Here is a 13,839-nt window from a genome sequence, read left to right on the forward strand (position 1 = left end):
GTCCAGTACTCCCCTAACACAGTTACTCTCTCTGAAACCTGGCTATAACCACATAACACAATGAATTTCTCCTCCTCTGGTTAAAACATTTTACGCTTCGATCACATACATAAAAAAGGTGGAGGTGTTAACATTATGCATTCAGACATCCTAACCTTATCACTCTTACCAACCCTCCTCCCTCTTTTCACCAGAAGAACTCACTGCAGGTAACTGCAAACTCAACGGATTATAAATCCCTTATTACAGTCACCACATACATACCCCCTGGAGAGAACAGATTCTAAATTGGATCTCTGGCCAATATACATAATGAAACTATAGTACTAGGCGACATTAATATTAACTGGCTTCCCTTCATCTCTAACTCCACCACCTCCAGTATAAAAACTTATAGATTCACCCAACTTATTACTTCTCCCACTTTTCTTCCCAAACCCACAAATACTCGTTTTATCCTAGACTGGATTCTTGTCTCTAAACCTAACCTCTATCACCAACTGGAATCCCTACCAGATGAAATCGTTGACCACTCTCCTATTCACGTCCAAAGATTCTCCCCACCTCTCTCGACCTCACAAATATAAATAACGAAAGCTTTCCAATGTCAACCTCATTTTATTCAACGACTCTCTCTCTATTAATTGGTCCTTCCTTTCATTCCTACCTCTTGATGAAGTTGTTACTCAATTTAACTCCCATCTTTCTAAAGACAGTGATGTCCTCTGCCCTTCCAAGAACTGTCAGTCAAATCTCCGTGTTCTCCCTTGGCTCACCAACTCTACTCAGTCTCTTATTCTAAACAGAGATTCTGTCTGGAAACTCTGGACTAAGACCAAATCTTTTGCACACTACCAAGAATACATGGAACTCGGAACTCTGACCAAAAAAAGCACATTAACATTGCTAAAAAAAACTTCTACTACTCATCCCTTACTACATAACCAAGAAACCTCTGGAATAGTGTTAACAAAATTCTCCACCCCGGGAATCCCTCAACTCCCAACCCCTTCCCAAATAACACACCACAAGAAACTGCATCTAATTTAAATTCGTACTTCATAGATACCATCAGCAATCTTATGAAGACTTCCTACCCTACTATCCCTTTCTCCTCCTACAACCCTTCTTTTACAAAAATGCCCATTCTCACGTAATCCCATTCCTACCAACTACATCAAAAATCTTCTCAAACTTAAACCATGCTCCCCTTCAGCTGATAATCTGCCATCTCTCTTCCTTAAGGCAGCTAACTGTACTGCACATCCGGTCACCATCCTCATAAAAATCCATCTATTAGGGAATCCACTGCCCCTACTCTCCGAAAAAAAATCCCTACCATACCTATACATGAAGGTGGAGACTCTGTAGACCTCTAATTGTAGTCCTACTGCCATACTTCCTCCCCTCTCTAAAATTCTCTAACACTGTCTATAAACAAATCTTGGCTTATCTCATCAAGGAAAACTTGATCACCCCAACTCAGCATGACTTCTGCCCCTACCACAGCACCACTACTGTCCTTATCTCCTTTACTACCTCTCTAGCCAGAGACAATAATAAAATTGTGTCCCGACTCTTTTTAGATCTTCCCAAAGCATCTGGCACAGTCTCTCACTCCACCGTCCTCTCCGAGCTTTCTCAACTCAACTTCTCTTCTGCAACTGCCGCTTGGTTTAACAGCTATCTCACAGACAGACAGCAATCTGTCAAATGGCTGTCTGCTCTATCACCCTTTCTCCCAATCAAAATGGGCATCCCACAGGGTTCTATACTAGGTCCCCTTCTCTTTAACATCTTTACTAATCAACTTTACACTTACTGTCCTCAATCAATCATTCCTCAAAGTACGCAGATAACTCTATAATCATCTCCAATGCTGATAACCTGATTTGCTCACCCTGACACAAACACCTTTCAACCTGAATGAAACTTGGCTAACAACCAACCCATACTCAACCCTAAACCTCCCTAAATCCCTCTGCCATCTTAAATATTCATTTACCATCTCTTCCCTTAATGCCACAACTATTAAAACTAGATTCCCATACTATACTCCTTGGGGCTATCATAGATGATAAACTTACCTAAACAGCACCTGGACCTGTCACTGCTATCATCCCACTTGAACCTCTCTTTCGCCTGTACATACTTCTTAGCATTTCTAGTCACCTACCACCCTCTATGCTCTCCTTTAGTAGTGCTAGAAACATGCTTTTTGCTTCTTATTTGCAGTCTGTCTTTGTATTTTACATCTTCACCTCATGTAGCTTACAAAACTTATGGCTTTGAAATGTATAGTTGCTTACTATGGATAATCTTGCAAATTACTGCTAACTCTTGTTATTACCTGAATTTATACATTAGTTTAAATATCTCTTTTTACTAAGTTTTCATGCTTGTAATTGTAATGGTTATTTAACTATTTGTGTGTGTGTGTATGTGTATATGTATATATATATATATATATATATATATATATATATATATATATATATATATCTCGAAAGACTAGCAGCAAAAACACCAAAGCAACCCTTCCACTGCTCAAAGAACCAGTCGATGGAGGAACGTAGTGAAAAATTTATTGCTCGTCTTAAAACCTTTTAAAAACTTGCTATTCAGCACAATACTTCGACCAATTGAAAAAACAACAGTTTGAATCAAGCTCTTTCACTTGGTCCCATTGCCAAGCTTTAGCAAGATGAAATGTCAGTAAAAATAAAGCTGTATATATGGGATTCATTGACCATCATGTGATAGCTATACTAATTAAGCTTTAAAGCTATACATTTGGTTTCTAGCCTGTTTTTCATCCACATACCACTGTTGTACAATTCAATAATATTGACATACATAAAATATGAAACTTTATACAAAATTCATTAAATCAAATTATCTATATGCTGTCATAAAATTAATTCATAAAATATCTAAAAATGTACCAAATTCTATAGATCCATATGTAAAAACTTGTTGCAAACATAAAACCATACATAATACCATACATATAGTTGCTTACTATGGATAATCTTGCAAATTACTGCTAGCTCTTGTTATTACCTGACTCTATACATTGGTTTAAATAGGTTCATAGGTTCATACTAGGCTATCTGCCAGAGGGCATTTATAAGCCTAGCCATAGTTTTGTGGCTTACGCCACCCCTTAGTTTGGAGAAACTATGCCCATTATTTAGCTGTGCCTCTGTCGAGCAGTGACACTGAGGTAACCCCTGGGGTGTATCTGCGATCTCCCATCCATTGGTCAAGAGTCCTCTTGAACAAGGCCAGCGAGGTGCTCTGCCTCACATAAACCGGGATTTTGTTCCACAGCATAGGGAGTCTTTGGGTGATGAATCTATCCCTCCAGCACGTCCTATTAATAACCGTGTCGAGGTTTAAGTCACCCGCCCTTGTGGCTCTGAGGGATCTAGATTTTTTGAGATGAAGCATATTCATCAAATCTGGGTTTGACATGGCCTTGTATGTCAGGCATAGGTCACCTCTTTACTAAGTTTTCATGCTTGTAATTGTAATGGTTATTTAACTACGTGTGTGTGTGTGTGTGTGTGTGTGTGTGTGTGTGTGTGTGTATATATATATATATATATATATATATATATATATATATATACGCACACATACACACACATATATATATATATATATATATATATATATATAGATGGATTCCATACATTTGGTCAAATTACACTTAGTCGAAAATGATACCAGGCATTGCACTTCACTGAAAGCTCACTTGGTCGAATTACACTTAGTCGAAAATGATACCAGGCATTGCACTTCACTGAAAGCTCACTTGGTTGAAAATGGAATACAGCCCTTGCCCCACTGCAGTGCATCCCTGGAGTGAGAATATTAAATAAGGGGGGTGTGGGGGGTGTAGCCCCCCACATTATGCCAATAGTTTTTACTAAAGATATATATATTTCAATGCATTTCTAATGGATATACCTTCTTATAACAGTGAATACATTAAATCATCTCTTTCCACCATCCCTCCACTCCATTTATTCTGATATTAAGATCGAATCTTCGCTAAGATTAGCCATACACTGATAAATACTATTATTTGTTGTTGATGTATGTTTCTTTTTCTAAGCACTGCCGCTTTATGTTCACAATCTGGGTCTATTACAAAAATGTGCACTGCGCAGTACAGCTAAGTCAACAAAATGGGCACATACAAAAGCATTCATAAATTCTGGGAAAGATCTAAGTACCATTAATATTTTCATTGACAATCTATGCACCAGTTTAAGAAATTGCAACACTCCTTGTACATCATTTTCCCCTCTCAAAGTGCACCTGCTTACTTTAACCAGATTCTTAGTGTGTCACGCAGAAATAACGTACAGGTTATCCTGCTTTCCTGTATGCACTTTACTTTCAATATTTTGGCATGTAATCAAGTCTTTCTTAAAACACTGTACTGCTTTTTGGCAAATAATCTGGGTTTATTTAAAACACTGTCATTTTATCTGTCAAAGCCCATGCAATCACATGGTCCGAGACGCTTGTAAATATGAGCTTTCATATTTCAGTGAGGGGCACAGGCATGAATAAGAAACGTGTTTTACCTCCTCCCAAAAAGCTATCATGTTGATACAGTACAGATAAACTTAAAAAGCTTTGTTTAATCATTTGCAGTGTCAGTAGCAGAGTTAGCACTTTTCATGTCATTGAAAAATAAATTAGCATTCTTTCAAATAATTTGCTTCCATACAAAGATAACGGACGTTTTTTTTTTTTTTCACTCATCTTATTGGCCTGATCAGACTAAAAGGATTTTTTTTAATGGAAAAAGCTTGATCTTCCATCCCCTCAATAAGTACTATTTATATACTTTTTATATACAATTTATGATTCAACGCCTACTCAAAAATATGCACGTTTCCTTCTTACCTACTCAGTATACAATAATTCAAATGCAGACATTTTGCATAATTATGCCATTGCTCCCCAGTGAAAAAAATATGGGATATTATACCACACACATTACTCTGGTTGCAGTATATCTACCATTTCAGTTTGAACTTTACAACTAAAGATAAAGCATTAGTAAAGTTTTATATAACATCTAATGAACTGATCTACAAAGACTTCAACAAAATTTTTCTTAATAAATATTTACATATATACAAGCTTTTAAGTAAAAAAAAAAAAATGATTTTCATCAAATCATCACGAAACCATCCTAAACCAGATTTGGACTTTTATTGTACACTGAAGTTACACATTACAAACCCATTATTTTAACTACTCTGCAAATTATTAATTTCAGTTCTTTTATTCTCATTTAGCTGATGTATGTTTTCTGTTACTCAGTGGACCAGTTGCCCTTTTTTGCCTTAGTTACAAAACTGAAAAACTTTCACAATACAACTGCAAGCACACAATGAATAAGTGGCAAAAATGTACATGTAACAAAATTGTCGAAACCTCTCTAGGTTTCCCAAATCAGTGTGACCATTGTTTCTGACTGAAACAAAAACAAAACAGTCAGGAACATTTTAAGGGATTCACAACCAAAAGCGCAAGTCAAACACTCAACACAGCATCAATTCAGGGTACTACCCCACATACTACAGAAAAAGAAAAACTAAGTCAGGTTATGTTGCATTATGAGGACAAAATAAAAAGTCTTCCCATGAAAGCAAAATAACCCCCCACCTCACTTTTAAGTAGAGCAAATGAGGAAAGTAATAAACAGTTAAAGTGGTACAGCAGACCTAGAACTGTACAGAACATAAAAAACAGTCAGAAATGTTTCTAGTTCTGATTAGTAATTACCTTTAATACTATTACACAAATATGCAGCCACAACTTAATCAGGCACCGTGTGGAGTCTTCTAAAACCTTTTTTATTCATATATCAGAATCAGCCAGCTACTCAACAATGCTTTAAGGATCTGTAAAGTACACCAAAATCATTACAGAAGGAAAAAAAAAAAAAAACCAGTTCAGAGACAACTAAACAAGAGTTTCAGAAGTAACTCCTTACACAGCGGTAAAACTAAGAGCAGAAGAAGACTGCAAGCACATCACTAATTGAAACGCTGAATAAAAAGGTGCATATGGCAAAATCTTCTGGAACCTAAAATCATGACAAAGCCAAGAAGCTTGCATTCGGCCATAAATAAAATTCTGAAACCTGTTTAACAATGCAAAAAATAAAGGAGAAAAAATTCTAAGGAAAATGTTAAGACAGCTATTCGCTTAAATTCTGTTGAAACGAAGGATAGAGTAAGCCTCAACAAAAACGTCAAGATGCTTTCTGCTTGTGTTATGCAAACCAGAGCAAGCTAAATTTCTTGAGTCAGAACAAAAAAGTTTCTTAACTCAAAGCAAATTATATATTCTAAGTGCATCACTAAAACATTGCATAGTCTAAAATCAAAAGAATGACCAACATCTGTCAAGTTCAAGCTAAAGAATACAGTCCAATTGAAAGCAACACAAAATAATCCTACATCTAAAACATTACATGTTTCTCTGTCACAAGCATTAGATCCAAACTGAAAGTATCAATCCCCCAATGCACATAAAGGAGAACCCTTCAAAACTTGCTGTTTGTCCCACATACCCCTCCACCCGTTAGCTGTACCACTATTCAGACATTGCTGAACCTGCAAGGTACCAAAACCTCAGACTAAACCATCTCCCACCATCACATTCACATTCGAGACTTGTACTACATGAACTGACACTCAAGCTGTCAATTCCACAGGATACACAGACATTCCTTGGTCATCAAGTCACATCACCACTAATGCCTAGCGAGCATCCTCCAAGCTGCATCTCCTCTCTCCAGGACCACAGACATCAACACCAAGAGTTAATCTGTGAATATTCATCAAGATTATTGTTTAAAGAAAACAGGCAGCTGCACTGCTGAACAAGCAGTACATGCTTATTCCAGAGGATTAGGAGGCACTAAACTACAAACCTGCCGATCCACGTTGTTTTATCTATCTTCTGGTGAACACTTTAGGTCCTTGCTACTAGTACTGTGGACATAATGGCTTGCAGAGATACAGGACAAGCAGGCCTCTAAGAGCAAGGTTGAGAGAGAGCTCACCTCTACTTCAATAAGACACTGAATGATCACTATAACCACTAATCTGTTGCTACTCTATTCATTACCACTGAGACTGTTTCTGAAAATATGTATATAGCTTCTCCTTTGCTCACCATCACATGTACCTTTCTCAGTTCACTGTTTTCTCGGACTCCATGCCTTACCATTAATTCTCTCTCTCTTAACAGTCATGTTACCCCTTAATTTCCAAAGCTAATTCTACTTCATTTTTTTCTTGCTATTCCCTCTGATTTCACTTCTCCAACTGTAAAATGTACAACTCAACATGGACATAAAATATGTACATAGTATGCGTGCGTGAGAGACCACCAATTACTTTTTTATTCCACTGTTGGTTCATTTTCTTACATTTCTGTTGCTACTATTTTTAATGCAACTACAGCAGTGCCTGCAACTTATGTTGTAATTGATGCTCTGCCCTGATAACCAGCATTTAAATAAAAAAGGAATAGTGTTTACAGCCTTTCTTGGCAGCTCAGAGACTACAGGCCTCTGATCGTTTTGGTAAAGAACCTCTGGGGTCTTAGTTACTGGACAGGTTTGTGAGATGCACCCCAAAAGGGATCAATGTACTCAATAGCTGGCATGGTCAATGCAAGTATAATCAAATTCTAAAGATGTTATCACTCCCTAAGAAATGCAGACAGATTTCTTAACAACCACTATCATACGATGGTCAAAAAAGAGAGGCGATCAATCCTAGTGCCTAGGTCCCTGACTACATTTTCTTTTTACAGTGGTGTATAGTCTATATAGTATGATGAAGGGAGAGGTTGTCTACCAAAAGTAATATTACACTTTTTAGCCTTTAATGTGAACCCAAGTTTTAGTACACCAAGAGTTTACCAAGTAGAGCTCATTCTGGAGAGTTTAGGTATCATATGGCGACTTAACAATAAGCCCCAGTTTGCACTCATCTGCAAACCTTGTTAACCAGAGGTCTTGGCTCTCTTGGAGAATCTATGAAGCAATGACCGAAAAGGACAGGCCCAGCACCAAGCCCTGCGGGACTCTGCTGGTCACATTCATAACTTTCTGAGGAGGCACCAGCAATTCGTGCTATATGGATTCTGGTTCTTAGCTTTCTTCTTGGAGAATTTGTGAAGCAAGCACCAAGAGAGACAGCCCCGGCACCATGCCCCGAGGGACACTGACAGTCACATTCATACTTGCTGAGGAGGCAACAGCAATTTGTGCTACATAGTTCAGTCTGGAGATGAGGTGGTGGTGCTGCGGTAGCGTTGTCGCCTCATAGCAAGACGTTGTCCCATTCGATTCTCAGCTAGAGCGTCTTCTGTGTGGAGGCATACATGAATGGGGCGTGCCTTCGTTGAAGGTTGTGTGTCAGGGCTGGTAACCCGGTACGTAAAAATCCACTACCAATCATTAGCAGACCAGTTCCGCTGTGGCGACCCCTAACTGGGAAAAGCCGAAAGACACAAACAAACAAACAAGGTTCTGGTTCAGTCAATTTTCCTATGCATCTTAGATCAACACCTCCCCCCCCCCCCATTTTCTACATGGGGTCAATGTGTCATGTTAACTGTCACAATCACTCGATTCAATGACACTCTCCTACCTTGGGTATGACTCTCAAACTATCACAGGTATTCTCTCTCACAAGCTGTCTCTTTGCTGGACACCCTCATTTCCTCTTGCCTCCTTGTCTGTCCTACATCTTCACTAGATTGTCTTCTGTTTTTCTGCATGTTCCCAAATCACCAAAATCTGCTCATTGACCTTCTCAGCAACTGGAGCAACTTTGGCTTCTGCTCGGACGTCCTCACTTCTTTGTCCACTCCACAGTGTGCATCCTACCACTCATCTCAGGCACTTCATTTCCATCACCTCTAGCTTCCTCATCTGCTCTACCTTTACTGCCCAGGTTTCTGTACAATTCAGCAGTACTGGTCGCACCACTATTTTACACACCTTATTTTTCAGCTTCCTTAGCATTCATCTGCCATACAATACCCCTGACACACTGTGCCAGTTGGCTATAGCCTGTCTGATTCTAGCTTTGGCCTCCTTAATCATACTTTCTTCACCACCCCCTCTCCTAGATACTTAAAGCTGTTAACCTGCTCTACTATCTTATCTTACCACATACAGGACGACTTTTAAGCATTTAGCTTCACAAAGTACAATATAAAATATATGCAAAGAGACAGAACTCCCTTTTTAATATCTCCAAATCTTTTGGGTTTCTAATACCATGACAGGAATGGACCCCATTCCTAAGTCAAAGTACGATTAAAGCTCATTAAATTAGTATTGTTTCAATCTTTGATTGAAGCCATAAGCGCTCTTCACAGCACCTGCAATGTGTCCAGTAATGACTCCTTCTCCAATTTGCACGGAGTTACGTGAATTGGTAACATAAAAAAGAATCTACAATTATATTTATGTACAAGACCCATTTGCTCCTACTACTATTGAAACTATCCTCCCTAAATGAGTTTTAAAAATATGCTAAAAACAGCAGAAACAATAACTATAGCAAAACGTACTACTTTCAAGCTAACTTTTGGACTATATCTACATTGTAAAAAGCAACAATCGCATTCACAATGAAGCTTAGTTATTTGCAAATAACAGCAAGAAAGATCGTTTTAATCATGGAAGTAAACTGAACAATTAAGTGATGGTGAACTGAACTGTTGAGTGATGTAGATTTTAATTAATGACAACTCTAGACTGCATGTTATGAACAACCACTTAAGAAAGGTACATAAAAAAGCAACCTCCATTGTCACCTTGAGATTTTGTATTACACATCAATAATATACTTTAAATTGTTGCAAATGTACCTTTTCTAGTATAGGTTTCTTATTAGCATCCCATTAACTATAAACAACTTGTGCAACAAAAAAAAAATAAATAATACTGCTCCCACATTACATGTTAGAAAGGGCTAGGAAACTTTTGGTAAAAGCTATTCCCATTTTTAAATGGTGGTAATAACAAGTGACTTAAATCAACCCACTTTACTTTCCAAATTAGCTACAATCATTACTTATGGCTTTCTAATGAAAGGAAAAGGTGCCAAGCAATTTGTCAGTTGTCTCAACGTCAACATATAAAATTAAGGAACATGTGTGCCCACATTACAATCCAGACCACTCTTGCAAAGAAACTGGCACTGGTAGGTTGTTCATCAAATCATCTCTCAAAAAAATTAGCTTCTGCTTCTCCTCTTTCTCTCTCTAGCAAAGAATCACAAGCACATACACCCAAACACATACTTGCTTAACAAATAAGAGATATGAACTTTTTTGTTTTATACTTCTTATTCCAGCTGACAATAGTATGCATTCAGCTATGTTCCAACAAACTGGTAGCAAGCTAGTTATATTAGGAAAATGACCAACTATTCCACGTGTCAGTTGGAAACCACCACAATTTCAATTGTTCTCATCTGTCAAAATGTAAGCACTAAGAAAAAATATACGAAGCTCAATCTTTCACGTCCATGCACTAATCTCTTAATTCTGTACTAAACTCGTCTCTTGTTTTATACAAGTGCACATCTAACTTCATCTTCCCTTGATAAGCTACAAAAGGATAGAATAGCAGCTCAACTAAACTTAAAAAGGAAGCAAGCATAGACTCCATGTTAAACGGAACGAGTCTTTAGACAACTAACATCAAGAAGGAAAAAAATGGAGTAAATATCAAGTAAATATTAAAATGATTCATAAGTTTTCTGATCCATGCAACACTCCCCTCTTGAGGTGGCATAACAATTCTCAACGACAACTTATTGCTTTACTATCTGCACAAAAATAGTTTGTTTTATCTCTCTCCAAAGAGAAACCACATAATTTAACTACAGTTCTCCATTGCTAAATTTTATCAGTGTTAGCTGTGAGTATCACACAAAAACTAGGTCCTCCTGCTTACAGATGCACCACATCTTAAATACGTGCTGCTGCAGATCAGCTACAAATCAGATCAGTTACTTTATTTTAATAAACAGCACTGCTTCAGCAACAAACATTGAAACAAAGTAGATAGCTATGCAAGCAACATTCAGGAGGCACCACCTCACTGCTGCCGTAATTTAAAGGCTGGACAACAACCAAATGCAGTTTTGTTAACAGGCCACTTTGGCCAAATAATGTTACTCAAAATGTTGTTATAACCTTAATCTAAGGCTAACAGTCCGTCTTTTTTCCCCAAAAACATGACAATCTGCTGTTATATTAAAACAAATGGATGACTAATTCCCAGCACATGCGTGTTTCCACTCCCCGCAAGGTTCTGCATAAAATACTCACATTTTTATAAACTGCGCAGATGCACACACTACTAATCTCACAATATGAAATTTCAAGCAATACCCTTAAGAAAAAAAAGAATCACCTTTGATAAGCAGGAATATAAATAGCTTTCCCTGAAGCAACCACAATGAACCCAAACATAAACACTTTTACTAAGTACATTCAACCTTCACTGTCCAAGACCAGACACTGGCTGCAGGCACTCATCACCCACCACTCAGAAATAAGTGACCAACGAAAGCAGCAGAAGCAAACAATTAAACTGAAGTACAAACACAAAGCAGAAACTAAATCTAATCAAGAGGAATATTTTAAAGTACAGCAAAGTATTTCACAGACTCCAAGTGTTACATGAAAATTGAAGTTGCATATAAAAATCACAAAGTGTACAAAATAAAACAAAACATTACTGAATGATTAGGTAACACCTCAGATTTCATCCACTGCCTAGATATCACCCAACAGTATCAGACAATTATCAAATCCTCATAAGTCATCATCAGTTGTTTGCAATTATTGGCAAAAATAAATAAATAAATAAATAAATAAATAAATAAAGGCAGAAACCAGTCCCTGAAATTAATACACGTTCCATGCCTGCATGAACATACTATAATGAAAACACAAACTCAATACAGGGCAAACAGCTGCAGGCGTAATGTGCTATTCCACTGCTTGCCAAATGTAACTATTAACAGTAATGCATGCATGACTATCATGCAGCCCACACTATAAACAATCATTATGCACTGTAAAACAGAATATACAACCTTTAATTTACACTTCAATGGATTACACATTACAAAATGAATTATATTTTACAGCCATCTTTACATTTACAATAGGTGTGGGGAGGGAATCAATGCTAGGATAGTACCTGTGGGTCTCACAAAATACAAGCCCAATGTGTGATTACTTTGGGATACCACACTTTTGTTTCAAGACTTAACTAGTTCTGGAATTTTGTTCTACTATTTCATATAATAATCTTGTTTCTCACCTAGTCTCAACTTGTTAACATCAATAGAGACACACGCATTTAGAACAAATTAAAAAAGTGTTTATGTGCAGTAACTTTCCCCATCACAAAACATAAAAAGTGAACAATTTCAACATATTATCAGAAGCATACACAACGTTCTGAAGAGTACAAGACAAATTGACAACTTCTTAAATCAATTTAATAGCTCATGAATTAGTGTTCAAAACATTTTTGTATAATGCACTTAAAGAAACAGACCAACGTACAGGGAAAGAGTAAGACCACGACAGCTGCTCACAGGTGCACACCTTGATAATGCTAAAGCAATGTCTTTAAATGTAAAAAAAATAATTTGATAGACTTCTAAAATTAATATGATCCAAACCAATATAGCGTTCATCAGGGCGTAACATTAACAGCAAGCAAATTAGCACTCAAACTTCAGAACATTTCAGCAGCATGTTATGCTTTAAATTGCTTCACTCTTCCACAGGAAAATCTCCTTTCACACTAAAAACAACACAGACACACAACTCCAACCGTGGGTCCTGCTCTCTCACCTCAAGAATCAGAGACAAAGGCCCAAATCAGGGCCACCTTTTAAACACCGATACTATTCACTCAGAAAGTTAAAAGAACAAGATACTTTTTGGTGATATACATTTTTGACTAAGGACAAGTCCGTTAGGGTGAGATGTGATAGCATTTAGGGACTGCAAATCTCATTATTTCATCAAAAAATTTATGACGGACAAAACGCAATACTGATGCACATTCAGGGATACTTGAGAGGTATGACCCCAACTAAGCAGGGCAACTCCCAAGTCGATGATTCAAGGCCTTTCCTTATCAAGCCATAAAATATTGCATATACGGACACTTCTCGGATTCTTAAATGTATATTTAAATATTTATAACTATAACAGTAAAGATCATGTGCAGTGATTTGGTGCGCTACCTTATGCCGTTCGCCAATCACCGTATGCATCGCAATATCCCTCGGTCACGACAAGGGAAAAAAAATCCAAAGTCTCAGTTTAACAATTTTTTTTATGCTTATCGCCTTCTGGCCTGCCACAGCTTGTGGCCGCACGTTTTCCTGACGATGCGTCATCGCGTAAGTCGCGCTGATGACGCTCGCTTAGTTTTTACACATATGTGCCTCTGTACCTGTGGCAGTTATGACTTGTAAGATGCTAGTTGTTCTTCTTTTTCTGTACCTTTTTAATAGAAAACGTGACTAGGTAGGTAAATACATGTGTAATTTAACGCTGCAGTTCATTATATATTTTATAAACTGGCTGCTGTGGTGTTTTATTCATAATTGTGCTCCGTGACCTCTCGCATACAATATTGTTTGTTTTTTTATTAGTCCGCAAGTATTTCAAAAAAGGCAAGTGGTAGAATTTGGGGGTATTCATATTTAGTTTTATGCAGAACTGTTTAGCCGT

The 13,839-nt window shown here is 37.5% G+C and overlaps 1 protein-coding gene across 6 annotated transcripts in view; it reads right to left on the minus strand.

Moving 5' to 3' along the window:
- Nucleotides 1–13,516, minus strand: part of TLK2 (tousled like kinase 2) — a 3,436,060-nt gene extending 3,422,544 nt beyond the window's left edge. For 4 of the 6 annotated variants that reach the window (XM_044055220.1, XM_044055218.1, XM_044055219.1 and 1 more), the window contains exon 1: nt 13,347–13,515. The gene's annotated coding sequence lies outside the window, so the exon portion shown is untranslated. Of the gene's footprint in view, nt 1–12,948; nt 13,138–13,346 lie in introns of those variants that run through there. The other 2 variants (XM_044055217.1, XM_044055221.1) reach the window with 2 other exon arrangements.
- Nucleotides 13,517–13,839: the final 323 nt, after the last annotated feature.

The sequence above is a fragment of the Protopterus annectens genome, chromosome 13.part0 (genome assembly GCF_019279795.1).
Source record: "Protopterus annectens isolate FY-2018-M chromosome 13.part0, PAN1.0, whole genome shotgun sequence".
NCBI lineage: Eukaryota > Metazoa > Chordata > Ceratodontiformes > Protopteridae > Protopterus > Protopterus annectens.